The following is a 26,162-nucleotide window of genomic DNA, read 5'->3' as shown; positions in this document are numbered from 1 at the left end:
TCTCCGGCCCTAATTCTGAGATTTCCAGCCCAGTTTTGCTGACTCTATATGGTTCAGATGGGCACCTTCCAACAAGCACCTTCCTTCTTCCTCGCATGCTGCCCCTCCCACACGGAATCAGCTCCTTGTAAACAAAACCAACTCATTACCAGAGCCGGTCAGGAGTTTTTTGACAAAACTTTTTTTTTCCATCAGAAAATGCCAATTTGTCAAAACCAAAACTTTTTGCAGAAATGTATCAGTTTTGATGTAAATTTTGTTGGGTCCAGGATGGAATTTCTCTCTCTCGCTCTCTGGCCCAATGAATATTTAACTATTTGTATAAAATGAAAACAGGAGAGACTGAGAAAGACTGAGTCTATAGCCTGGTGACTGGGATGAGGGAGTCGGTGAGAGTCAGAGCAGGGACTTGAACCTGAGTCTCCCAATGAGATGACTGCTCTGACCATCAAGCTATTGGCTGGTGTGGGGTGGAAGAGTCTCTGTCTCTGAAAGGGCTAGTTTTTGTTCCAATCACAACAAAAAGAAATCTCAAAATCTTGACATTTTTCACAAATTGGAATTCTTGTTTCCAACCAGCCCCTCCCATCCTCCTCCTTCAGGACTCTCCTTTGTCATGATACTGAAAAAAACTTGGCAATGGTCAGGCCGCAGACAAAGACTACGGCCTGTCTCCCTGACCAACACCGTCTCATTGTTTCCTTGTATGCCCCTATCAGTCTATCTTCGTCTGTTGTTGCTTGGTTCATATTTAGATTGTAAGTTTTTTGGGCAGGGACGGTCTTTTTGTTCAGGTATTTGTAAAGCGCCGAGCACAATGGGATCCAGGTCCAGGACTAGGGCTTGTTGGCACCATGATAACACAAATAATAACGAGTTCTCCCAGATGACATTCACCCCTAGACAGAAGGCTGGTACAAGGCCTAGATCCCTTAATTCCCACTGACACTCATGGCTGGGACTCCCAGAATCCTGCTCCCCCATCCAGGTCCAACTCCTGTCTCCATAGGCTAAACTCCTGCCCCCACTGCTAATTTGCTGTCATTCTATGGCAGAGAGGGGCCTGAAAACCAAGATCCCAGAGCCAAATGGCCCCCGACACAAGAGATGTTGAGCCACTGCACAGAGTCCCCAGAGAGTCGCAGGTGTTTGACGGGGATTCCTCACTTCCATCACCCATCCAAGAGTTTCCTCTGATTATCATCCATTGCTTTGTACCCCCATCCCCCTCCCAGGTCTTCTCCTGCTCTCCTCTGCCCCTCAACCCAGGGCTGCTTTTACCCAGGAGATTGCTGATACAACCTGAAACTCAGGGATCTGTATTGTCTGCCCTTTGCCGCACTGCAGAAACTCACCCTCCCTAACATCACCAGGAATCATGAGGTGTTTGTGCTGCATCCACGGGCTCTACGTGTCTGGGCAATTCCTGGGGGTTTAGGGATCAGTGGAAGGGACTCATCTAGGGGCAGGTGTGAGTGTGTGTGTGGGGTAGGGCAGTAACAGTGCAAGAAAAGCTGAGGCTTACCTTCTGCAAGAGACAGCCAGGGGGCTCTTGCGTGGATGTGGGCAGTAAGGTAGCTCCTTCCCTTCTGGATCCCCCAGATTTTCATCTTTGCAAAAGATTATACAGCCAAGCCAGCCAATCATCTAGAGCCACTCAAAGCATTGCAGGTGGAAGACAATGACATTAATCTCTTCCTGACCAGGCAATTCCTCATAGGCAGGAAAAGTCCAGCCCACCTTAGGCCTGGGGCAGCGTAACCTGCCTCTGTTGAGCCCTCGCTGTCTCTAGGCAGACCCTGGGCCAAGTTGCTGTTTGTTTTCTCCTGTCTCCATTGATGCCTGTGGAAAGTCTGCATCTTGCCCGTGCGTTGCAGGCACAGACGCATCTAGGCAGTTCTTACATGCCGTGCTGTAGGTCACAATCCAGCTTAGAGAACAGAACCCTCTCGGCTATGTTAAATTCAAAGCCTGCGTGTTGCAATGTTCTTTATTTCCCCCCTGAACTAGGCATGCTTCTTTCCATCCCTCTTCCCTGGCTGGGACTGCTGCAGAACGGCATCCCTCGGAGTTGGCGGTGGTTTGGTTTTCTTCCTCTTCTGCAAAAGGCTAAAGAAAAACAAACAAACAAATAAAGAGATGGTTAAACAATGTCTTGGTAGAAGGTGAGAAGTAAGCTATGTCTCCAGACATTATCCAGATTACAGCCCCATTGTGCTGGGCTCTGTAGAAACAAAGTCCCTGCCCTGAAGAATTTACAATGTAAAGAGATGGGACAGACAGTGAGTCCTGATCTCCTATTTTACAGCTGGGGAAATGAGGCACAGATCCAGTAAGTGACTTGCCCCAGGTCACACAGGGAATCTGCGGCACAGGCAAAAACTGAAACAGTTCTCCCAAGTCCAGTATCTTACCCACAAGACTATCTCCAAACAACACAATAAATCTGACCCGAAGACGAGTTCTGTGTCGCTCCAAGGCTTGTACCTTCCCCCAGCAGAAGTTGGTCCAACAAAAGATATTAACTGACCCACCTCGTCTCTCACAGTGAATATAGGACATTTACATCGCACCTCGTCTCCAAAAAGATCCCAAAGGGCTTTTCAGTCTTAGCAAAAAGATATAGGTACCTTAATTCGCCCACCCCTGAAAAGCAGAGATGTGTTTAACAATGCGCGGCAACCCTAGATAATACCTTAGCTCAGGAAGTAAAGAATACTGCATCCAGCTGAAACGACATGCAAATCTTAGAAGTGGAATTTGGCCAGGACACTGGGATTAACATACACTCCTGGTCCTGTGGGGGCAGGTGAAGTGACTTGCCTCAGGTTGCAAAGCAGGCCAGCGGCGGAGTCAAGAATAGAACCCAGGTGTCCTGACTCCTAGCCCAGTGTCTGATCCACTAGATAACAGCTCTGCCTCTCACCTAGTCCCAGATTCCTGCTACCAAACTGATATCACACTTTACAGCATCAGGATGCTTCCTTGCAAGGTCTCCTACCCCGCACGGGAGTCAGCTGAGCTACCTTGATACTGCGGACCCTGATTTTGCCCGTCAGATCAAGATGTCTTGCAGATTTCCCCCTGCTCCCACAAGCCTCAGGCAGCCAAACTCCAACGCTGGTGTCTAGTTTCATAAAAATTAAAAGAGTCACCCAAGCTTTGCAATGAGCCCCATCAGGTTCTCTGGGTTAGGCCTTGGCAGAATCAAAAAAAATGTCTCCAGCATACGTTGCCACCTAAAAGTTATACAACAAGCAGCCAAATGTGGGGAAATCATGGCAAGAGGGGAATTATTGGACAAGCGTAGACCCTTTCTTGCAAAAGCAAAACGGACGGGGAGTCAGATACCTGATGTTCCTTTTCTCAGATCAATGGATCATACTTCGGTTACCCACCCTACTAAATATGTGGCTTTGATTGTTTTGCTAAATCCCAAGCTGCTCGTAGGGTAACATCTGACCCTGAGCATAGACCATCTCCTCTAAGGTACAATGCTGCTGGTCTTTATCTAGATTGTTTGGGGGGGGGGGGGTCACATTATAATACTCCCTGCCTGGAAACAAGACTGAAGAAGAGAGAGTTCCACCTTAGGGCTTCAGTTATGGATGGGGGCTTTTTCCACATCTGCTGTACTTATTAACAGAGAGAGACTTTGGAACAGGGCTTCCGTTTGGCCCATTCATTTCAAGAGGCAGGCAAAGGCTGGATTTTGAGGCAAGTTCTCTGGGGAATTCTTCACGAGTGTCGCTCCGTGGCAGTGATGTCAGAGACTAGGGAAGCTCAAATGACAGTTTGACAACGAGACGAGATTCTAGCCAGGTTCTGGCACTCGGGGACCACTGGGCTTGAGGTTACATTTCCAGATTGCAAACAGATTCCTCTTTCCAACTTCTGCAATTTATAGGTTTCCACCACTTCTACCCCTGCAAAATCAGAGGCTGCTGTCCTTGGGACTCAGTTGGCATTTGCTTCCGAGGTGGTCTCTCCCTTGGAAACTCAGAACCCCACTATTTACTCTGCAGCACAAGCAGCCAGTGAACTGGGGGAATGCACCCCAAAGTTCTGTGTCTACCAGCCTGTGGTGGGCTCTTCCTACCCCCCTTTCTCCATTCACTCCTTTTATGTAAATGGAAGTGGGGGAAGACTTGAGAGAATAAAACATGAGCTCCCCAGAGATCAAAGAGCCCAAGCAGACATTCCCTGCTCCTGAGCCCGCAGCAAAAGGAAGCTGTGAGGAGCTGGTGGGCCTGATTCTGATCTCATTTACACTGGCTCAAATCAAGGGTATAACTCCAATGACCTCAAGGGAGTTCCACCAGCATAAGATCTGAACATGGGAACTGAGCAGAGCAACGCTGAAGTACTGTTAAAATGCTGGGATGAGGTACTTTTTAAGATCTTGGCCAAATGATTTGGTTTTCTTTAGCTCCTTTCCCCTGAGGATCTCAAAGCACTACAAAGCCAGGCCATTGAGCCGGACACCCTCCCCAGGTCAGTATAACCATCCTCATTTGACAGAGGGAGAAGCTGAGACTCACAGAGGGGAAGTGATTGCTCCAGGTCAGGGCCAGAGCTGGGCCTAGAACCCATGAGTCAGAGGGGCCCAATCCCCCTGCTTAGCTCCTAGACTATAGACTCATAGGATGGGAAGGGACCTTGAGAGGTCTTCTAGTCAGTCTCCTGCACTCAAGGCAGGACTAAATATTATCTAGACCATCCCTGACAGGTGTTTGTCTAACCTGCTCTTTAAAATCTCCAGTGACGAAGATTCCACAACCTCCCTAGGCAATTTATTCCAGTGCTTAACCGCCCTGGCAGAAATTTTTTCCTAATGTCCACCCTAAACCGCCATTGCTGCAATTTAAGCCCATTGCGTCTTGTTCTCTCCTCAGAGGTTAAAGAGAACAATTTCTTTCCCTCCTCCTTGTAACAACCTTTTATGTACTTGAAAACTGTTACCATGTCCCCCCTCAATCTTCTCTTTTCCGGACTAAACAAACCCAGTTTTTTCAATCTGCCCCTCATAGGTCACGTATTCTAGACCTTTAATCATTTTTGTTGCTCTTCTCTGGATTTTCTCCAATATATCCACATCCCTCCCCAAGTGTTGTGCCCAGAACTGGACACGATACTCCAGTTATCAGAGGGGTAGCCGTGTTAGTCTGTATCCACAAAAACAACAAGGAGTCCGGTGGCACCTTAAAGACTAACAGATTTATTTGGGCATAAGCTTTCGTGGGTAAAAAACCCGCTCAAGGTGCCAGTACTCCAGTTGAAGCCTAATTAGCGTGGAGTAGAGTGGAAGAATTATGGCTTGTGTCTTGTTTACAACACTCTCGCTAATATCTTCCCTCCTGATTTAATCAATATCCTAACCCATCCCCTCCTGCTTCCCCTGGCCAATAGCATCTGCCACAGGTACCAAGAAGGCCTGCCTGACCATGATGAGTTTAGAATAACACATGATGGAACTGTCATGGCCCTTCACCATGATCCCTCTAACAGGAAGGTTTTGCTCCTTCCTCTTGCTAGAAGGCTGGAAAAAACCAGGTTGCAAAGGAACCATCTGGGTCTGAAGAAGGCAATTTTGGCTGCCATGGGTTGGTACCATCGTGGACAGGCTGCCGAGGGCGTCCAGGCAGGCTGGAGCGGAGGGGGAGGAGGGAAGGTGGGTACTGAGAAGATGCAGGACTCAGACACAATGGTCCCATTCATTGGGCCAGAGACATGGGCTTCAGCCCTTCCTGATCAGACACAATAGGGGCTTCTCCGCTTGCCACTTGTGTGCATTGTCAGCAGGCAGCCGGCCCACACCCCTCCTTTCCGTCCCCCATTGGATAATGGCACTGCATTGTGTGCTTGGCTGGACAAGGACTTTGTTTAGGAGAAAAACTGTGTTTGTCTGTCAGGAGAGATCAGGCAAGAAAGAGAGAGGGAGGGGCCGGGGCTGGCTCCCATCACTACCCCCCTCAGCACTGGCCTTCTAAGGCCCCAAACCCAGCTATAAATATTCAAATCACTGCAGAGGGAAACTCCTCTTTGGGAATGCTCCCCCCTGCTTTGTAAATTACAAGGAGCCCTACAGACAGACCCATCTGAACTCCCGTTCCCCTTCGTCCACATCCCCCAGCAGCCATTCCCCCCCCGCGGCCAACCCTGGGCAAACATTAAGGCCAGAAGAGACCGTCCTGAATAGAAAATAGACATGCTGAGGGCAGGAGCGTCCGGGTCTGACTCTCCATTGCTCTGCTCCTCGCCTAGTCAGCTGCACCAGCACAAAGGTGGTGGTGATGGGCAGCGCTCGTGTTCTGATTTCACTGCCCTTCACGCTCGCCCTGCACTGGCGTGGACGGTGCAGGGCCATGGACATGGCTACCGGCAGCGCATCTGTTCCGGAGGCACACGGCCCTCGGTGTGTATTTACCTCCGTGTTTCCAGGAAATGCTGGAACAAGCTAAATTAACTGCCCACGGCACCAAAGCATGCGGAGAGCCCCTGCCCACCTCGGTGGTGATGAGCTGAGAGGATGGGTCCTTAGCTCTTCTGCTGCTGCCCAGCTTTCCCTCTTCCAGGGTCTGCTGCTGCCTTTCCTTGAGAACCTCATCTGATCGGAGAGACTGACAGGGGATTAAGTCTCCCTGCAACATTGCTCTGATTGTAACAACGTCCAGCCTGTGGGGAAAGGCGGGTAAAAAAAACCCCTTCCTGACAGTCCTAGCGAGAGCCACAAACAGCAGGATTAATGGGAAACAGGCATTAATTTAGACATCCGTAGCTGGGTTCCCTTTATTCCCCCTTCCCCAGCACTTCTCTGAAAGCATCAAAAGAAGCAGGAGCCTGGTTGGCTGCCTCGAGCCTCCCTTCACTAGGGCCTGGGGCTTGCCGGCGAAAAGCTGCTCCCAGAGCCAGCTATGGCATCACTTCTCTTTTTAAAAGTTAGCCAGGGAAAGTCCAGAGCTGGGTGTCTCAGCAGTGGCTGTAGCTGCTCCTGAAGGGGACATGGGGGGTTTGCCTTGGTCTACTCACCTCCCATGTCCACAGACTTCTCTCGCAGGACCTACGCTCACGGTGAGAACCACTGTAAGCTCTTTGAGCTGCGCCTTACTATGTGCTTGTACCATGCCTGGCACACCAGGGACGCGAGCTGGCAAGGGCTCCCGGCACGGTCGCCTCTGCAGTGCCAGATGCAGAATTGCCAACCTCTTGCCAGGAAGCTATCGGCCCTGATTTCCCATGGCTCTCCATTGCCTCGCCCCGTGTGGAGTCACTTACGTAAGTGCAAGGCAGGCGTGAAATATTCCTATTGTGCTTTGGGCAGTGTGTTATACCCACCTTGCACTAGCCTGAATTACTCCAGGAGGTGCAGGGCAGAGGGGAGCTGGGCCTTTTGTGCCCTCACTTACCCCCCCGTGTGAAGTGCACATAAAATGGTACCAAAATTCTCCACTCCCCTGGTAGCTTTCTGTGCCCACTCTGCACAGGGGTCACAGATTAGCACAGCAACAAGGCCGGGAAGAATCAGGCCCCAAAGGATCCAGAGAAGCATCCAAGCGTTAGGATGCCTTTCCAAGCTGGACTTTGAGGGGACTCTGTCCTGAAGGGATGTTTCGTCTTTGGAGCCGAGGTTTCACAGCTGGAGCAGGAGACAGGCCAGACAGGAACATTGGAGAAAAAAGGCCAGCCTAGGGCTCAGCTCCTCCTGCAGCTCAAGTGGCAGCCAGCTGTGCTGTGAATCTGCAGGGTCGGCTTAAAAACCTGCTGATGACCCATGTGACCCTGTTCTTAAGTTAGTGCGAAGACACTCTAATAATGATAGTGGTAACTGGCTGCTAAGGATGTGGTGGATTCTCCATCCTAGGGAGCTTTAAATCTAGCTTGGCTGCTTCAGACACCTAACAGACACCCTGGACTCAGCTCCTGGTTAGCGGGTTCCGCACAGGGATCTCGGGACCTGTGTCTGCAGGAGCTTCAACTAGATGGTCTCATGGTCTGTCCTGGCCCCCCAGTCTATGAACCAGCGTGCCAGACAAGGCTCTCCTGTCAGTGGCAGCTGAAAGCAGGTTCCCCCAGCTTCTTGTGGTTTTGGGAGTGGCACAATCAGGGCTCCGCCAAAATGGTACGTTTTCCCAGCTGAGCGCACGGCCCGTTGGATCTGTTTTTCCAGTTTGGACAGCAGTGGGTGGGGGAAGGGGAGGGGGTCGCCTTATCTTCTATCCTTTGGCTCGTAGCACGTCAGGTGTGACTGGAGATGGGCCCTGACCTCCTGGCAAATAGGAAGGGATTAGCTCATCGATCAAAAGGGGATGGAGATGCTTCTGCTGAGCCCACACTTCTTGGCCAAGCAGCCCCATCTCACTCACTGCCCACACAGCAGCCTGGTAGTCCTGGGACACTCTCTGATTTAAGGGGACAAGATAAGGGCCTGATCTGGTGCCACATCCACTGCTGTCTGATTCAGCTCCTCATGGCATCAGGCCCTACAGAAGGACAAGCCGAACCAGCCTCCTCCTTCCCCATGAACACACTTGCTCCTGCTCAGGGCATGGACTGACGACAACAGCTACCCTGACTCTTGCTCAGAGAACATCTGGAGCATCAGGATACCCAGAATCCTTCACTCTAGCCCAATTGGCCCTTGTGCAAAGTTAGTGAGAGGGGGATTCCAGTTCATGGTCCCTTTGCACAAGGTGCCCAGCAGTGAGCGACGGGCCTCAGCCTCCCAGCAAGAGCTGACCTGGGGCAGAACACCCTGTGCCTGCAGAATCCCAGGCTGTGAGGACAGACTGCTGCTGGCTGGCTTGCTGCTTTCTCTGAGATGAATGGAGCACGAACTGTACCTGCCTGGAGAAGCCCTGCTTTGTGGGATGATGCAGACCGAGCCAGGGTGGGGGAATCTGGGAAATCTGTCTGTGCCGCAGTGCTTGGCTGGCTGCTGCTGCTGGGGCAGAGCAGAGCTGTCTCATTATCAGAGACTGGCCGTGGCAATGCTGATGGGGGGGGGGGGTGTTAACGCCATGTGCAAACTGGCTCTCACATGTTACACACACAAGGATCCTGCCAATGCACGGCAAAACTCCAGCTCCTCCAAATTAACCATCGGCGGCTGAGCCCAGCCGGTCACGTCACGTGCACCTCAGTAGCAGAGGGATGTTTTTCCTCCTAGCTGCACACAAATGCTGCCCTTTCCTCCTAGGATTTGATGACGGTGCATTGCCCTCCACTGGGAGCAGCGGCAGCAGCTGTGCTAGGGCTGCGTGTAGCTGTTCCAAGAGGCGGATGTCACACATAGAGACAGACAAAACTTCTTCTTCTGCCGCCCCTTCAAAGGTCTAACAGGCCCTGCCTCTTCCTGGATGGATATATACGTTCCCACACACCTATTACTAATCTCATCTCTCCCTACGTAACCAAGCATCACAACCCAGGGCCGCTTCTGAGCAGGATTTAGGACGCTGTTTCGTAAGAGGGGGGAAAAATCAGTTAGAGCTGGTCAAAAGAGTGAAAAATTTCAGAGGAAAATGAAAACCGGTCATGGCCGTCGACAGGTTTTGGTAGGCGGATCAGGTACGAACAGAACATTTGTTAATTTTTGTAATCTCAGCTGTCAGAACAAACCGAGCCAACCCCCCCCAATGACCCTCGGAAAGATGTTCCATTTTTTATGAAAAGCCCTGATCTTTTTTTAACGAAAAAATGGAAATTTTCTCCCCAGAATTTCAATTTAGCCTAAAAGCCATTTTTCAACCACCAAAAGGTGACGACATTTTTCTGACCAGCTCCAGACTTAATACAATCTGGGGATACAGACAAGTGGGGCTCCCTGCTAGATAGCTCCGGGGGAAGATTCACCAGCACAGACACTTTCCCAAACCATTCTTGTTCTCCAGGAAAGCCAGCATCAGAGGCTGGAAAACATCCCCCTCTCTCTGCCAAACCCTGGGAGAATGAGCCTGCTACCAGCTGCTCCAGCTATGTTTCCCTTTCGGGGGAGGTTTCCCCACTGAAAGTTTGTTAGGTTTGCAGCTTTTTATAATGTAGCAAAGGAAGAACTGAGAAAGGCAAAGAAAATAACAAGTGACAGGCTCTGCTTGCTCCAAGTGGCAGGGGAAAAGTCTGTCAGAGATAGGTCTGCATCACATTCCCTAAATGCCAGGACCCCAAAACATCATGGCATGTTGGAGTCCAGATCTGGATACCCCAAATCCTGGGTAAGTTTGGAATCCATGTTCTGGGCTTTATTGTTATTGGTTATTTGCATTAGAGCCTAGAGGTCCTAGTCACTATCAGGGCTCCTTTTCAGTAGATGCTGGACAAACATAATGATAGACAGCTCCTGCCCCTGAGACCACCCAATCTCTAGTCTCCACTTTTTATCCCAAAGCAGACTCCTCGGGGGTCTATTGGCTCCTGCATTTTCTGTGTGTTTCTGACCCATTTAAAAACCACTCTCTGAAAAGGAGGAAACAGCTTTGGGAAATAGTCAGGACCATGGTGAAAATGACTTTGGCCAAAAACAGAAAACCTGGAAGCTCCCAGCAGAGTGCCATCCCACCCACTAATCTTTGGTGAAGTTGAGAAAAGTTTGGGTAGCTACTTCCACCCCCCACACTGTGTTTCATTGCAGGGCTTGTCTGCTCCTAGGGGCACATCTACACACATAGGGGCTGGAACTAGGGGTGCCGTGGGTGCTGCAGCACCCCTTGGCTTGAAATGGTTTCCATCATACACAGGGTTTACAGTTTGGTTCAATGATTTTCAGCACCCCCACTATACAAATTGTTCCAGCCCCCCGTCTACACAGCTACAAAGGTGCGGCCTGAACTCAGGCTCACATAACAGCGAAGACGTGGGTGCTCTTTCACTTGGGTAAGCAGCTTGAATTCAACCCCCGGTTCTCCAACAGACTTTAACTCGAGCTGCTAACCCGAGATAACAGCCGAGTTGCTGTGTCTTCATGGCTCTTCTAACCCAAGTTAAGAATACTCCTTCTTTGCAGCATCGACATCCCCGAGAGCTCCCAGCTGAGTCAGAAGAAGAAGCTCCATAAGGCCCAGGCCTGACCTGGGCTCTCTTGTTAGACGATTGGCAAGCGGAAGTACCAGAACCCCCTGGGAAAGGACTCTGCGGGGAGGTTTCCATTCACAGTGTGCTCAGTGCAGAGCTTCCCGGCAGCAGCAGGGACACTTTGGATGGGATTTCGATGAATAACCAAAACTTGGATATGGAACGTTTTGGGTCCACACAGCCAGGCTTTACTGGAGCCGATGAGCTCCCTGATGCTTCAACCCATCTCCCCCGTAATGCTCAAATTCCTTGGGACTGACCTTTCTCCTGGAACTTTGGACGAATCAAAGCCATGGAGAGAAGTGGCCACTCATTCCTCTGGGCTGCGTAGAGACCCAGCCTCACTGAGCCAGCGGGTCGCTCTCTGACCAAGCAGTGCATCAGCTGGAAAGAGGCTCTTCTTTGGTAACTGGGACTGTTGAGACCTCACCATCAATTGCAATGCAAATGGTGGGAAAGGGATGTGAGCTGGGAAGCAAAGGGGAATTGTAGGAAGGGTCGAGACTCAGGCCAAGTGGGCAAGGCAAAGCAGAGGATAAGGCAAAATGCCCCCTTTCTCCTTGTGCAGTTCTGCACCTCGGTCCTGACCTGTAGCCCTCTGCAGTTCCAGTGCTGGTCTCTCTGCACACAGTCCCTACCCACAGTCTCCATCTATTCCCGCTCTGGGCTGCATCACCTCTGTTGATGCCTTTCAATCCTGATATGCAGCCTCCTCCACCCCCGTTCCCGTTATTCCAGCCCTGGGTTCTCCCACCCAGCTCTGATGCCCCTCAATCCTGACCTGCAGCCCCCTCGCCACTAACCCAGTCCTTAGGCTCAGTTCCCCAGTGCCTTGCACCTTTTTACACCTGTGCAAATTGGGTGTGTAAAGCACTATGGTCCTGCTCCCTGCTGTCTTTTGCACCAGTGTAAATCCATGGCATTCTGCCCAGGGTAACATTGGTGTGAGTGAGAGCAGGATCAGTCCCTACGCTTGAGATCGGGCTGTGCTTTACGCCCCTTCCGCCCAAGTGTCACAGGGAGGATCAAACCCAAGTAAAAAGGGAGTAAGAGACAGCAGGGACGAAGCTGAGCAGTTGCAGGGTCTGAACTGTCCCTGGCATTGGTGTGGAGCAGCGGGGCTGGCTGGGCTCTGAGACGAGGAGCCTGTTCCCAGCTGGCAGAAAGTAGATCCACACACTGGACTGGAAGGTGATTAGGGGTGGCCTGCAGAGTAATTATCTCATTGGGTAGCTAATGCCCTTTCCCTGGGAGCGGGGTGGGGAAGCATTGTTCAGACTCGGGGATTACATCAACCAGGCTGGAGCAGACAATGTGCTCCCCAGGGGAAGCTCCAGGGGGAGGCAGGGGCTGAGTCTCTCTCAATTAGAGCAAGTCCAAGGCAAGGCAGAGGATGGGAGAGGGGAGGATGGGGTGGGGGGAAATGGCTTCCGTTGGCTCCAGGACAGGAGGAATGTGAGCTTTGGGGGAAGAAATGTATCATTAGCCTTTGGGGCCTTTCGTCTGAAAACTCATCGTCCTTTGCACGTTAATTAAGCCATGCAGGTGAAACACCAGGGAGGCAAAATGCAACCTTGCCTGCAGGCTCCCTCCCGCTCCCCCAGAGCAATCCCCACTTTAAAGCTGGGGAAACTGAGGCACTGAGAAGTTACAGGTTACATTCTCAGCTGCCAGGGGTGTTGGAAGCCTTTTTTTTTTGGAACCCCCCAACTTTCAATGGTGCTGAGCACCCCCAACTCAAGAGTTGCTTGGGGATAAGCTAGGGCTCATTTGCTTTTGAATCTGAGGCCCAGGGATCTTGGGGTTGGGCAGCCAGAAGTCAGGGTGCCCACAGTCAGTGGCCACTTTGGAAAGTTTAAACCTAAATGATTTGCCCCCCACATTTCTGGCAGAGGCTCTGGGTGTTTGTCTGTAGCCCAGCCTGATCATACATGCTACACAACTGCCCTTCTCAGGTCCACCCACAAACAGCTGACCATGGCGGTGGGATCCTGGCCCCCAGAACCTTTTCCAGGCAATACGAATGCTTAGTGTTTGCGCAGAGCTCAGTGCATGTTACAAAGGAGAGTAAACGTCATCGCCCTCTTTTCACAGATAGGGAAACTGAGGCACAGAGCAGCATTGCACAGATGGAGGGAAGGGCTAAGGGATAAAACAGACAACGAAGGCTGTTCTTTTAGTTTAAAAAGAAGTATCCACTTTCTCCCTTGTCACCATCTGTATTTATTTTTGGGCTGTGATGGCACCTAGAGACCCCACCCAAGAGCGGCTGGTTGTGCTGGGAGCTGCACGTATGACAAGACAGCCCCAGCTCCACAGACAGACAAAGGAAGCATTGCACAGATGGGGAAGGGAGGCCCAGGGAGATTAAATGCCTCACACTATGCCACCCGGGGGGGGTCTGTGGCAGAGCTGGAACCTGAACCCACGTCTCCCTCCTGCCTGAACCACCGGTTGATCCTTCCCTTGCCACTTGGTCACTGTTAGCTGGCGAATGTCTTGTCGCCATCCCGGTAGAAGTGAGCAGGGATGTGGAGGAGGAGGGGCTAGTGAACCCAGGAGTCCTAGCCAGAGGCAATATTCATTTCTCTGTCCTAGGGGTTTGTACAGCCCCAATTACCAGTGTCCAAGCACCTCCCAGCACCCCGTGAGGCAGGGCAGACCAGTTTCCCTGCCTTGTACAGACGGGAAGTGAGGCTCAGAGACTAAGAGACTTGCCCAAGGTCACGCAGAGCATGGGCTTGAACCCCTAAGTCTTAGTCTAGTGCCCTGAGCACTGCACCCTCCTTCCTCCTTAACATCAGCCTGAGACGGACTCTACGGGGGCCCCCGCCCTGCAGCCAGACACAGGGCCAACCCCACTCTTCCAGCCACTCCCTCCACTTCCTGGGCTTCAGGGGGGTTCTGTGGCTGACAGCGGGGGTGGGGCAGGGCTATTTATTTATTTTTTTTCGCCTTCATGCGAAATCTCCAGCAAGCGCCAGTCCCCCGGCGGCACGTAATGGTGCCAGGTTATCAGCGGGCCAAGCCACTGTCTCCGCCTGTCCCTCTCTCCCCAGACTGGTGATTAAACAGCGGGTGCACAGCTGCCATTCATTTTTAAATAAATGAATAATACATAATGGGATGATAAATAAATAACGTTCATACATTTGAACTTCGCCTCTGAGAAAATCCTTTTAGTTCAAAAGAGCTGGGCGCTTGGAAGGGGGCTGCTCTGCATTTTCAATGGACTGCCATCCAGCGTCTGGATTTGGGGAGAGACAAGTGGGGGAGGGTTAAAAACAATTCAAATGCAAAGAGAGGGAGAGGGGGGCAGGTTAGACAGTCGCACATGATGGAGAGGCTGCCGCACATTCGGAGCAGAGATGGGACGACTGCAATGAAAGCGCCAGAATAACGGGAACGTCTAGAGCATCTCTCCCCTAAGGATCCCAAAGCACTTTGCAGAATGTCCACACGTGACAGTCAATCTGGAATAAGGCAGGGTTTGAGTTTGAGATGCATTAACGATCCCTGGTTAACTCCATGTGTGGAGGCTGCTGTGACAATTGGGCCTATAATGTCTTGCCTGCCTGGGAATCCAGCAGGAAAAGGAGGTCAGGTTATTGATAGCGAAGAACGTTATGAACAGGTGCACGCAAACCAGGCCGAAAAACTGAAGGAGTCCAGACCAAACAACTGTTGATAGACCTCCGGGACTGTGCTGAGATCCTGCTTAGTAAAGAAGAACAGGTGGGTCTGGAAATTACTGAACCAAAATTGGTCTCTCAGAAACAAGGCCTTATTGGTGGACAAAATAATGCAGGGAGGGGCTAGTCCACCCACCACTCCCTCTTTGGGTCCTTAAAGAAAAGACATTGGGGGGTGAGGGGGGGAATAAGAACTGATGGAAGTTACCATCATGGGTGCCACCCCCACGGTCTTTGGCAACCTTTGGCCTTCATCATCCTAATCCTGAGAGATGTCCTGGCCAGACCAGGCCAGAGAGAGGGACCCAGATGGCATTGGCAGCTCCACCAACTCCAGCTGAATCCCACCTACCACCTAGGAGGAAATGGGATCAGACTTCAACAACGATAACCGCCACACTCCAACCCAGCTCAATTAACTTCTTCTCTTCTGCCCAAAGGGTCAGTTATCACCATCTGTGGGACCATCCAACAAGGGGGCTTGCCTCTGAAAGCAAACGGGGTGGCCACACGGCATGGTGTTAAAGTGAACGCTGTATTGACGCCTTTACATTTCAAATGTTGGACTGTTTCTCCTTCTTTTCTTTAATGAAAGGTGAAAAGGAGGTTTAATGATGTGTTTGCCAAGCAACCAAGCAAACCAGGGTTCCTGCAGAAACCCCAATCTCTGTAATATTGTTTCAGTGTTAGACAGTGAAAGAGTTTAAAACCTTTAACCATTTTTCGGCCCTTGCCATCCATACAACACCACTCTTATTCCAGAATAAGTTTAATTCCAATTTAGTTCAGTGCACTGAGGGCTTGTCTTCACGTTCGGTGCTGCAGTATAGTGCTTTAGTGCAGACACTGCTACGCTGACCAGAGAGCTTCTCCCATTGCCGTAGCTAATGCACCTCCCTGAGTGGCAGGAGCTATGTCAGTGGGAGAAGCCCTAGTGCTGTCTACATGGGGGGTTAGGTCGGGAGACCTGCTTCACTCAGGGAAGTGGATTTACCAATATAGGTCTGTAGTGCAGGCCTGGCCTTAGGACATGATCTCTTATCGGGGTGATGAGCTATAACTGCACCTCACCCGATGAATCCCCTCCCCACCCCATTCCACCCCCAACCCACGCTGTACATCAGGAGCCAGAATTAATTGGAGGAAGGAGACGAATTCCCGTGCCAAGAGGCAAAGGGCAATCTGAAGTGAAGAAGTGAGTCCAGGGCAGCACCACCCTAGGGAGGACACCTCATTAGGCAGCCAGGGGCTGGTCCCGTTAAGGTTGAACCTTGCCTAAGGAGGAATCCCTGTTTAGCAAGGCCAAGGAAGTGTTTACCAACAGTGAGCCCGGGCGGCGTTGGGTAGCCCCGAAAGGAGGCCCAGTCGACATGGATCAGTAATTAGCTAAGGCCAGGTCCACACTACACACTTACTTCGGTATTGCTCCTCGCTCAGCAGGGTGAAATAGCCACACCCCTGAGTGATGTCGTTATTCCAGCTGTAGCCCCCTGTGTAGACGGGGGAGCTTCTTCTGCCGACATTGCTACCGCCTCTCGCCGAGGTGGGTGTTATGCCGACAGGAGAGCGCTCGAGCGCCTTCCCCAGAAGCGCGACAGTGGTGCAGCTGCACCGTAGTGCAGACCTGTCCGCGCAGGGAGCGCCTCATGCAGCCACCACCGCGGGGAGCGGAAAGGCAGAGGCTGGCGGAAGACAGAAAGGCTCCAGGTTGCTGGAGCAGGCATGTGATGCTGGGGAGGGGAGGTTTATCGAGAGACTAGCCCTGGCCGACTTCCTTTGGAAGGGGAATCTAGGGGTAAGCAATGCAAATAAGGAGCCTGCAGAGCCAGGATTCTTTCCCCTGTTCCCCAGGGCCACAGCCTGCCGGAGAGGTTGCCTGTGCACTGCCTTCCTCCAGTGTGCCCAGGGACACGCGCGTGGGGCGTGGGAGGGGAAGATGTTGGCTGCTGGCAGGGTGCGTGCCAGGGATCTGCCGCCTTGTGCTCTGTGGCGATTGAGAGCCTCTGAGCCAACTTTAATTCTTTGAGCAAACTGTTCCCATTTGCCTGCATCCCTCAGTGGGTATTGATTTATTAGGCTGTAATTTAAGGAGGAACACTTTTAAATGAACTCACACAACAAGCCCAGCACCAGAATAAACAAAGCCTGATTTATTTGTTCCTTAGCAGCCCTCGGGTCCAGCTGCTGCCAGGTCGCCCACACAGTGTGGGCTTTCCCCACCGGGGTGCAAGTCAAGGCACAGAATCATTGCACGGGGTGGGGAGATGGGGGAGATTACTCATGGCAATTTGGCAGCCTGATCATCCCTGGCCTTGCACCTCATGTCCCCGCTTACGCCAATGCACAAAAGACAACCTGGTCAGAATGGCAGTGTTCTGCACTCACTTTTCGCTGTGTGAAATCCACAGGTGGTGGAGGATCAGGCCCAGTATCTATGGAGTGAGATTGGACCAGCTTCTTGCCCTTTTTTTTACATCCAGACTCCAGTGCTACCTCTACACAGGTGCTTTTCCCTGGAAGTGGGTCAGGGAGAGACCAGAGCCAGTGGGGATTGGCTTGAGGAAGAGCTTTTGCAGGCTAAGTACCTGACTTCGGTTCAGGTGCAGCCAGGAGCACGGTCACCTTGGGCAAACCTGCGAGTTTCAAGCCAGCTCTGAGCCCAGCTCACCTGATCGGGATTCAGCACGATGAGGTGCACCCGGAGTTCCTCACGCCCTGACTCCTCCCATCTGGAGTGGGCAGCCCAGAGCGGAGCAGGCGAGCTTAGCAGCTGCAAAGATTTGCCCTTCTATAGAGCTCACACTTAAGGATCTCAAAGCACTTCACAAGCACAAGTTAGCTCCCTCCCCAGTCCACTAGGAGGGAGGGGAGTGATCAGAGGGGCGCTTGGCAGAATGCCATTTTTATTTTTGATCATTCCAATGTTTATTTTAAAGCATTTTAAAATTTTGATTGATATAAATTTTCACACTTGCAGGAAATGAGGGGTGTGAGCATCAGACAGTAATTACTGAATGAGATTGGCTGTTAAGAGTCAAGAAGTTAAAGCTTTGTAAGTGTTAAAACACAAACTGTCAACATGGCGTGCTGAAATCTACAAAGTGTGTAGCCTTAAATCAAACCCGAAGGCGTTCTCAAGCAGCATCTCTCCTGCTTTGCCTGTCCGTACACTCTGATTATTACCAATGGAAATATTTGTCAGTTTGTGGTGTGTACTGTGACATCGACTTTACCGACATTTACCGATAAAAATTGGCTCCTTCCAGCATATTTATAGACATCATTGAGCAGTTTGGCTGATCTGGGCTCTGAAAGGACTTGTGGGGACCCACGCTCCTGCACACCCTCCTCCTCCATCACAGGGGCTCTTTCTCTGGGCAGTCCCTCACTCCATGCCCCCCTGTGATCCAAAACCCACAGGAGCCTGTGGAATACATCCCATTGACTTCAGCGGGCTGTGGATCAGGCCCCAAGACAGCAATGTGGGAGCCCCTGGTTTGAATTTTAATGTAGGCAGTTGTGGTTTCGCAGGGCATAATCAAAGGAGTCCCAGTACAGGAGGAACATCCCTGCGCGGAGGGAAGGGGATGCACAGAAAGTCAGGAATCCTGCTTCCTAGGGAACAAGGCTCTGGAAGAGGAAAGAAAGGCACGCAGGCCCCATTGCTGTCATACTGGGACAGCAGCTGCCACCATCAGACTTTGTTCTCATCTACCCTGGCACTGTCTGACCTGTCCGAGTTTGCCCAGGACAGGTGGACAGCTGTGGCCAGGGGCATCCCAACATGGGGAGGGGTATTGGCCCAGATAGGGCTCATTGGCATGGGGCAGCCACCTGGTGGAGATAGGAGAGGAACAAGCCTGTTGAATAGAAAGGATCGGTGGGGACAGGGCAAAGAATCCCCCTTAATTAACAGCATATCAAGAAAAACCTTTTAAATAAAGGGCTAATGACCTTGAGCAGGGGAGGGGAGATGAAGGTGCCAGAAATCCTGCTGTTCTGGAAAGCGCTGTGAGAACTGCATGGTCCGTGCCCAGCATGGCCCGGGGTCCAGGACTAACCTTGCTAGCAGCTGTAAGATGGAAAATAAAGGCCTGGTTCTGGGAGGTTCTGAGTGCCCTGGAAGGGGTTAACTTGAGTAGCGAGGGCCTTTAACAGACCTGGGGGCTGTACAGACAAAGTATGTCAGCCCATCACCACCCAACAGACTGTCCTCTCTCTCCTGGGGCCATGCAGTGTACCTGGAAGAATTGGGCTGGTTGCTCCCACGGATACAGGAGGGGGACTCCTGTATGGGACTCAGGAGAGCAAGTTCTATTCCTGGCTGTGCTGCTGGTGACCACGAGTAAGTCACTTCCCTGTTCTGTGCCTCAGTTTCCCCAAGCATCAAATGTGGTGTAATGTTTTTTCTTCTCTTTTATAAATCAGTTTGAGATCTACATTACTGCTCAGTAAGAAAATCCTGTGATGGAGAACAGGCTGGGCCCCGATTCAACACGTGCCATGAAATCAGACGGGCTTAGCACATTTTCACAATCATTTTATCTATTTATTTAATTTAATTTGAAACCCTTGTGGTGAGACATTGAGGCAACCTCACCCAGGTCCCATTTCTCCACCGGCTGCTTGTCTGATTGTCTCCTTTACTGCTAATCTCTGAGCAATGGTACGTGCTTGAATTCATCATTTTCTCCCGTGTGTAATTATTGGCTGGAGCCCAGCAAATGATGCACAAGGGCCAAGGTTAACATTGTTAACTCAACACACATGCATAGAAGACTGCCAGCCAAACTGCATTATTTTGCAACCACACTCCAGGGATAAAACTATGGCCCTACAACAGCAGAGATTTGAAGCTTTGGAGGGTTGCATGTGAATATTCATACCCCCTTAAAATGACCCCAAGAGCCACCACAAAACTCAGGACGCCTGAGCTATGCCTGGTTTAAAACACCAGAGCTAAGCAAACCGGCAAGCTGCTCCTGGCTTTGACTCCTGAGTCAGCCCCCAATTGGCTTGAAGTGTTGGTATTTTGGTAGCACTCAGCCCCGGACCAGAACTCCCTTGTGCAAGGCGCCGTACGAACCAGAACAGAGAGACGGTGCTTGCACCAAAGGATGTGAATCTGGGCTCAGGTTCCGGTGAAGGGTTAAAGAACCTTCCAATAAAACCTGGGCCAAATTTGTAGGGACACTGGGCATGTCTCAGGTGACTGGACGGGCTGTTGCAAATGTTCCACCTGACCCAGCTCCAGTGAGATCTGCAGTTCATGGAAATCCCAGACTCCGAATCATAGAATCGTAGGACTGGAAGGGCCCGCGAGAGGCCATCTAGCTGGGCCCCCTGCACTCAAGGCAGGACTAAGTATTATCTAGATCATCCCTGACAGGTGTTTGTCCAACCTGCTCTTAAAAACCTCCAGTGATGGAGATTCCACATCCTTTTCAGGTGGGAGGCAGGGAGTGGGCCTGAGGGGTCCTGGAGTGTATTTCAGAAGGAGTCAGGAGGGATGGCTTGTGGCAGCCAATCCCGCACCCAGCACACAGGCAGGATCCCGGCCTTCTGCACATCAGCATCTGGCAGCAAAGCCTCTTCGCGCTCTGGAACCTCCCCGTCATGCATGTGCCATGCCCCATGGGCAGCAACCTAGTTGCCCAGGGATAGCAGAGAGGGGAGGTCCAGGGGAGTGGGCAGCTTTTGTGCCAGAGCCTTGCCACAGCCTCCGGGCCCCCTGAGACAAGCAGTGACAAACGTACCCTTTTTGGGAGGGGGGTGGCTACTAAAAAGGGACATTTGGATCTGAGCCAGCCTCACCAGGGCAGGTGTCCGTCTGTGTTGTCTAACTCTCTTCAGAGCAGGTCTACAGGGCACGGCTGTGAAAGCACCAGCATCTTATTTACACTATGGCTCCGGCTGATGGAGCTCCACTGGATGCAGCAAGGACTCGGGGCAAACCTGGGCCCGGCTTCTCTAGCTAAGGGGCCAACCCCCACTGCAGTCAAGGAGAGCCACCGGGGAAGCTACAGTGAAGACAGTGGGGCCAGATCCGCAGCTGGTGTCAATCAGACACCTTGTCACCTTCTGGAATCTGGCTCAGCAACGGGATAAAATCTGCCCGTGGGGTCCTAAGAAATACCTTTCACCTCCCCCACCTTGTCTCTCCAGGTCATTAAAATCACTCAATTACTATCCACCCTCGAGGGTAGGCCCCGGTGATGCGCACACGCACAGGGACAGTGCCTGCCCCCCAAAGCTTTACATCTGAGACATGCCAGACCCAGGGAGGAAAGGGATTTGCCGAAGGCCGCCCAGCAGGGTTAGTGCCAGAGCTGGGAACAGAACTCAGGTTGCTCTCCTGGAGTCATCAGGGTCAGGTCCCGAGCCAGTGTAAATCGGTGTCACTCCATTAGAGTCAATGGTGCTCCTTCGATTTACACCAGCTGAGGATCTGGTCCATGTTTCAAACACCTCCTAGCTCCTGCCTGCTGAATCAAAATAAACCTTACCCATTAACATGCCCAGCCCCTGCCAGCCACGCAATGGATGCCACGCCAGCCCCGGGATGGTGCGGGCTGGCCAGTCGCAGGGGGCAGCTGGAACAGCCACAGAGCTGCACTCAGCTTCCTCTTGACCTTGCCCGCAAGCTCGGGAGAGGTTCCCTGGGGGCCTTGCTGCCGCCTTGTCCCAGGGGCCTTCACATGGTTTATGCAGCATAGACCACAAGAGGGGAGGGCCCGAATGGAAGGAGAAAGGAGTGTCTGTGTGTCTGTGCATTAAACAGCCCTGCGCCAGGCAGCGTGAATGAGGCCACAGCCTGTGTATATATTAGTGACGGGGGCTGACCCCGCTGGGGGGGCTCCTCCACTCGCTCCGCTCTCCGGGCGTGGGAAAAAGGCCTGGGCTCTTTTCACAGCTGTTCTAGCTGCTGCACTGAACTAATGGAGGGGCTGCCCAGGCTCCCTCACCCCCCTTCCTTCTTTTCAGTTATTCAGCAACTCCCCTTTCACAGTCCCTTCCAAACACACCTCATTGTTCCAGGCTGGTTTGCATTGAAATGCCACTAGCCCCGGTCTCCTAGGCTCACTCTCTGCCTGGGACATTGCCCCAATCAATCTGGAGACAGAGCAGACGGTGCAGGGGTCTGCTCCAGCCTGTTGCAAGCAACAGGACGGTGGGGTGGAGGGAGGCGGGGGATTACATCGAGTGCAGTTACCCTGGAGTGAATTCTGAGTGCCTGCTCAGACGGTGTTACGCTGGATTTCTACCGGTGTAACCGAGATCAGAATCTGGCCAGAAGGAAGGATTTAGTCTACAAGCAACTTTTCGGCTGGGACCCAGCAACAAGCAGCAAGGTGGTCCCGTCTCTATGGCGGGTGTTGAGAACTCTACATACAGAGCCAGGTCCTCAGCTGGCGTAGATTGGCCTAGCTCCCTAGAAGTCAAGGGAACACCACCGACTGGGTGCTATCCTCAGCTGGAGGGATAGCTAGCCAGCATGGGTGCTACAGAAATGGTATGACACCAAGACAGGATGCAGCCATCTTTGCACCATTGAAATGGACCCTCATTGTTGCAAAAGTATTTTTAATCAGTTATTTGCACCTGGGGATGCCCTGGCCCCGCAGAGCTGACACGCTAACCGGCAAAGGCAGAGAGGGGAAGGGACATGCCCTTGGCCGCATAGCAGGTCAGTGGCAGAGCTGGAACCATGTCTCCCCACTCTCCGGCTGGTGTCCTATTAGCCGTCTCTGAGTTAAAGCACCCACGCCAAATATTCCTCCCCTCATTAGTGATCCTTTGCAGGAGAGATCACTGAGTAGCTATGCTCCAGTCAACACAACTCCAGGGGTCAGAGATGCAGGATGCTTTTTTTAAACTGCCTCTTTTAAAAAAAAAAAAACACACAAATTTTTAACGGTTTATCACTCTGGACTGTGACAGCCATAAAACGGAACTCCTGGGTATTTGCATTGGGTGACACTTAATGCTCTATGCCAAAGATTAACTGCCAGTACTGGACACTCCTAATTGTAGACTGGACCAAGATAAAAATCTGTATTGGAGAACAGCTGGTGCTAGCCCCTTCTCCAATGAGCTCTCCTTCTAACCGAAGTACCTCATGGTAGGAGCCTGCGCAACCCACTTGTGGTTGGGGGTTTCCACAAAAACACTACAGCCGTTGTGGGTCTCACATCATTTATTTTCCCCCTAACTTTGAACCAATGGCTTTAAAGGGAAATTGTGCTTCTACTCGTGTGGATAGCTAAGATTTCTGGAAAACAACAAACAGCCTTGTTAAAAGGTCATTTTTGCCCTGTTCCCAGGAGACCTAGCGTGATCCAATGTAACCAACCCGTAGCTGATCTATGCTTGGATTCTTACCAACGCCAAACAGACTCTGAATCTTGACAGTTCCAAGTTCTGCTCTAAGCTAGAACCTTTGACTTTTGAGTGGGTTCTAAATTTGGTGGGAGGAAGGTGGTTTCCAGTGTATATTACACCCACCCACTGACACACAGCGCTGCTCACAATTTTAATCACAAGCCTCATGAGATTTGATGCTTTTCTTAAAGACCCAGCTCTGAGACTGGCAGGATTCCATGAGGATCTCAGCTTTCATTGAAAACAAAATACATTTCTAGCTCTTGTGGCTGTGAAGAAAAGCTTGGAAACACGACCCCTAAAGGGTCAAGAGACAGAAGGCAAACAAACAAAAACCACAGAGTTTTTAAAGCCAATTTCGTGACTTTTGGGGGCCTGTCTCATAGTGTTTGAGGGCTTGGATCAGCAATACTGAGAACCCCCTGCCTCCACCATTCCCTACTGTCAAGAGTAGATACAGAAGAACTAGTCTCAAAACAAGTCCCGGCTCAAACCTTAGAACCCACCTTCAAACTTTGGAAGGGTGGGGGGGGGGTCATCACTTAAAGAAAATGGTTATTTTCATTGTCAAGCACCTCTGTACTGTCTGGGACTGGAGGGGACATATCAAAGCCCCACAAGAGGGGCAAGTCTCACCAGTGTTGTCCTTAACCCCAGTGCCATTTCATACCCACTTTGCATTAATGCAAATGACACCACAGGTGCAGGGCCCTCGTGAACAGGCCCATAGGATTTTAGACCTGGCCGATGCTTTGGAAGGCTGTTGGAAAGGGTTTCACTCACTAGAGGAATACCTAGCAGCTCTCCCCTGCTAACAGTCACTCTGTTTCTGCAGTGCTCTTCTCCTGTCACTCAGCCAGGTCACCACTTAGTCCACCCCTTCCAGGGTAACAAAGCCCAACCTCAAACAGTCCCATGTCCCCACAAGTGTGCCTATGGCTCCGGCTCCAGACCCCTGCTCCTCACACCCTTGCCTCAGGGCTTCCCAAAGTCTTTGTCCCCTTCTGCCAGGGGAGCCCAGGCCCACCCACTACCCCAGGTTCCAGCCCAGGGACACTATGACCAGCAGCCCCAGTCAGCAGAGTCCCCTCCTTGCTACTATTTCCCCCAGCTTCCTCCTACAGCTGCTCTCTGGCTTGCCCTGTTTAGGCCTCTTGAACTCCCCTTACTCAGTCTCCTCACAGACCTCCCAGGGCCTGCACCCCCTGGCAGTCCAAATCCTGCTCTCCATTCATGGCGCACCCCAGGGCCTGCTCCCCTCAGTGGCTGCTTGCCAGCCTCCTTTAGTCAGGTGAGATTCCCAGGGCTGCTTTAGCCCCTTGGGCTTCCCCAGCAGCAGCCCTTCCCAGCAAGGGACTCCAGACCCACACCCACACAAGCCTATGCTACTGCAAAAACCTCCTCTCTTTATACAAACCAGCCTGCTCCAGCCCAGCTGCTCCTCAGGATCAGTTAAGCCTGGTTCCCCTCCAGGTGCAGCCTGGTTTGTTTATTGGCCTCTCAGGACCACAGTAGCCTATTCAGCCCCTGGGTGGGGCTCACCCAGACACAACTCCAAACCTGGCTCTAAGCCTTCCAGGAGCCATGTGCCAGTTCTCCAGAGACAGAGGGTGACACGCAGGGTTAGTCTGAGACCTTGGTGTCCCTTCAGTCCCCCTGGAGTACTTGTTTAAGCGCTGAATGGGAACCAAGCCCTAGTGCTGGTCTCTGCAAGGGGGGAGTCCAGCCAGAACGGACAAAGTTTTAACCTGGGTTTAGGTTTTGTCCCCCCGCCAGTGCAAATCAGCCTAGCTCAATAGAAGCCAACAGAGCTTCTGCACCAGCTCACGCTGGCAAAGGAAGGATCTGGCCTGCTATTTGTGTCCATCTCTACAGAGGTGCAGTGAATAAACGGGGAGGAAAGATGTGCAGCGAGGTGGAGAGGCCAATCCTGGTGGCAGGAGCTGCAGAGGAGAAGGCTCTCCCCCCTCGCTCAGTGGGGAGGGACCGAGACAGGGCTGGAGGCAGGTGAGCAGAGGATGGTCATTTTGCCATAACCAAATGAAGTCAGCTCCCCCTGACAGAGAGGAGGTTAAAGCGCCAGGAGGGATCCCCAGCAGCCCAACCAGGAACATACACTCCTAGGTGCTGGAACATGGGGTACTGCGGGGGCTGCCGCACCCCCTGTCTGGAGGTAGTAATAATGACCCAAATACATGCTTTAGTCCCTTCGCACCCCCACGATAACAGTATTCCAGCCCCACTGCACACACTTCACCAGCACTCTGCCCGGATCCTTCCCATCTGGGGCTCCACAAAGCCAGGGTCTCTGCAGCGGCTGGACTCGGAGGCTGAGCTGGGAGAGGACATGCTCCTTGCTTTCCCCACTGCTAGGGTCTTGTTCTGTCTGACAAAAGAGGGACACTGCACCCCTTTAATCCCCCGGTCTGTGGCTAATGCAGGGCCCGTAGCTGCTAGCAAGAGGCTGTCGCTGGCTATTAGGGGGAGCAGGCTTTTGCCACCGGGAAGCTCTTTCTGCATCAGCACTTTCTGCCAGAGAACATGCACGCTCCCCGAACCACCCACAGCCATCAGGGCCTCCTACCGGGATCCAGGCGTGACACACAACTCCCTCTGGCTCCAGCTCCCTCACATCCAATCCCAGCACTGTGGATCAACAAACCGCCCCCTCACTCACACCACAGCACAGTGCACTTTGCAGCCCCCCCATCCCCCACCCCAGACACATTACCTCCTCCCTACCCCACGTGGTCCGGCTTTTCCTTGCTGCCCCTCATGCTTTCTAGTGAGGGATGGATTCCAAACCCCACGCCCTGACTGCAATCTGAGGGGGAGCTATTCTGTATTTCCTGGAGGAAAAATAAATAGATAAACCAAAAAGGGAGAACAAATTCGGGAGGGGGAGAAATTGGGCTCTTCGTTTCCTCTATCTCTTTAATAAATGCCTGTGTATTTGTAATTTATACATGTAAAGATATGAATACACACACGCTCCTCTGTTCTCTCTGGGGCTGATCCAAA

The 26,162-nt window shown here is 51.9% G+C and overlaps 1 long non-coding RNA gene across 19 annotated transcripts in view; it reads right to left on the bottom strand.

Moving 5' to 3' along the window:
* LOC141977659 (uncharacterized) overlaps nt 1-26,162 on the bottom strand; it is a 127,741-nt gene that overhangs the window by 47,579 nt on the left and 54,000 nt on the right. For all 19 annotated transcript variants that reach the window (XR_012636258.1, XR_012636256.1, XR_012636259.1 and 16 more), the window contains one exon: nt 1,526-2,109. This is a non-coding gene — a long non-coding RNA (uncharacterized LOC141977659). The remainder of the gene's footprint in view (nt 1-1,525; nt 2,110-26,162) is intronic.

Source organism: Natator depressus, chromosome 25, assembly GCF_965152275.1.
Source record: "Natator depressus isolate rNatDep1 chromosome 25, rNatDep2.hap1, whole genome shotgun sequence".
NCBI classification, from domain to species: Eukaryota; Metazoa; Chordata; order Testudines; family Cheloniidae; genus Natator; species Natator depressus.
The sequence above is the reverse complement of the archived record's forward strand: the minus strand, read 5'-3'. Positions and strand labels throughout refer to the sequence as shown.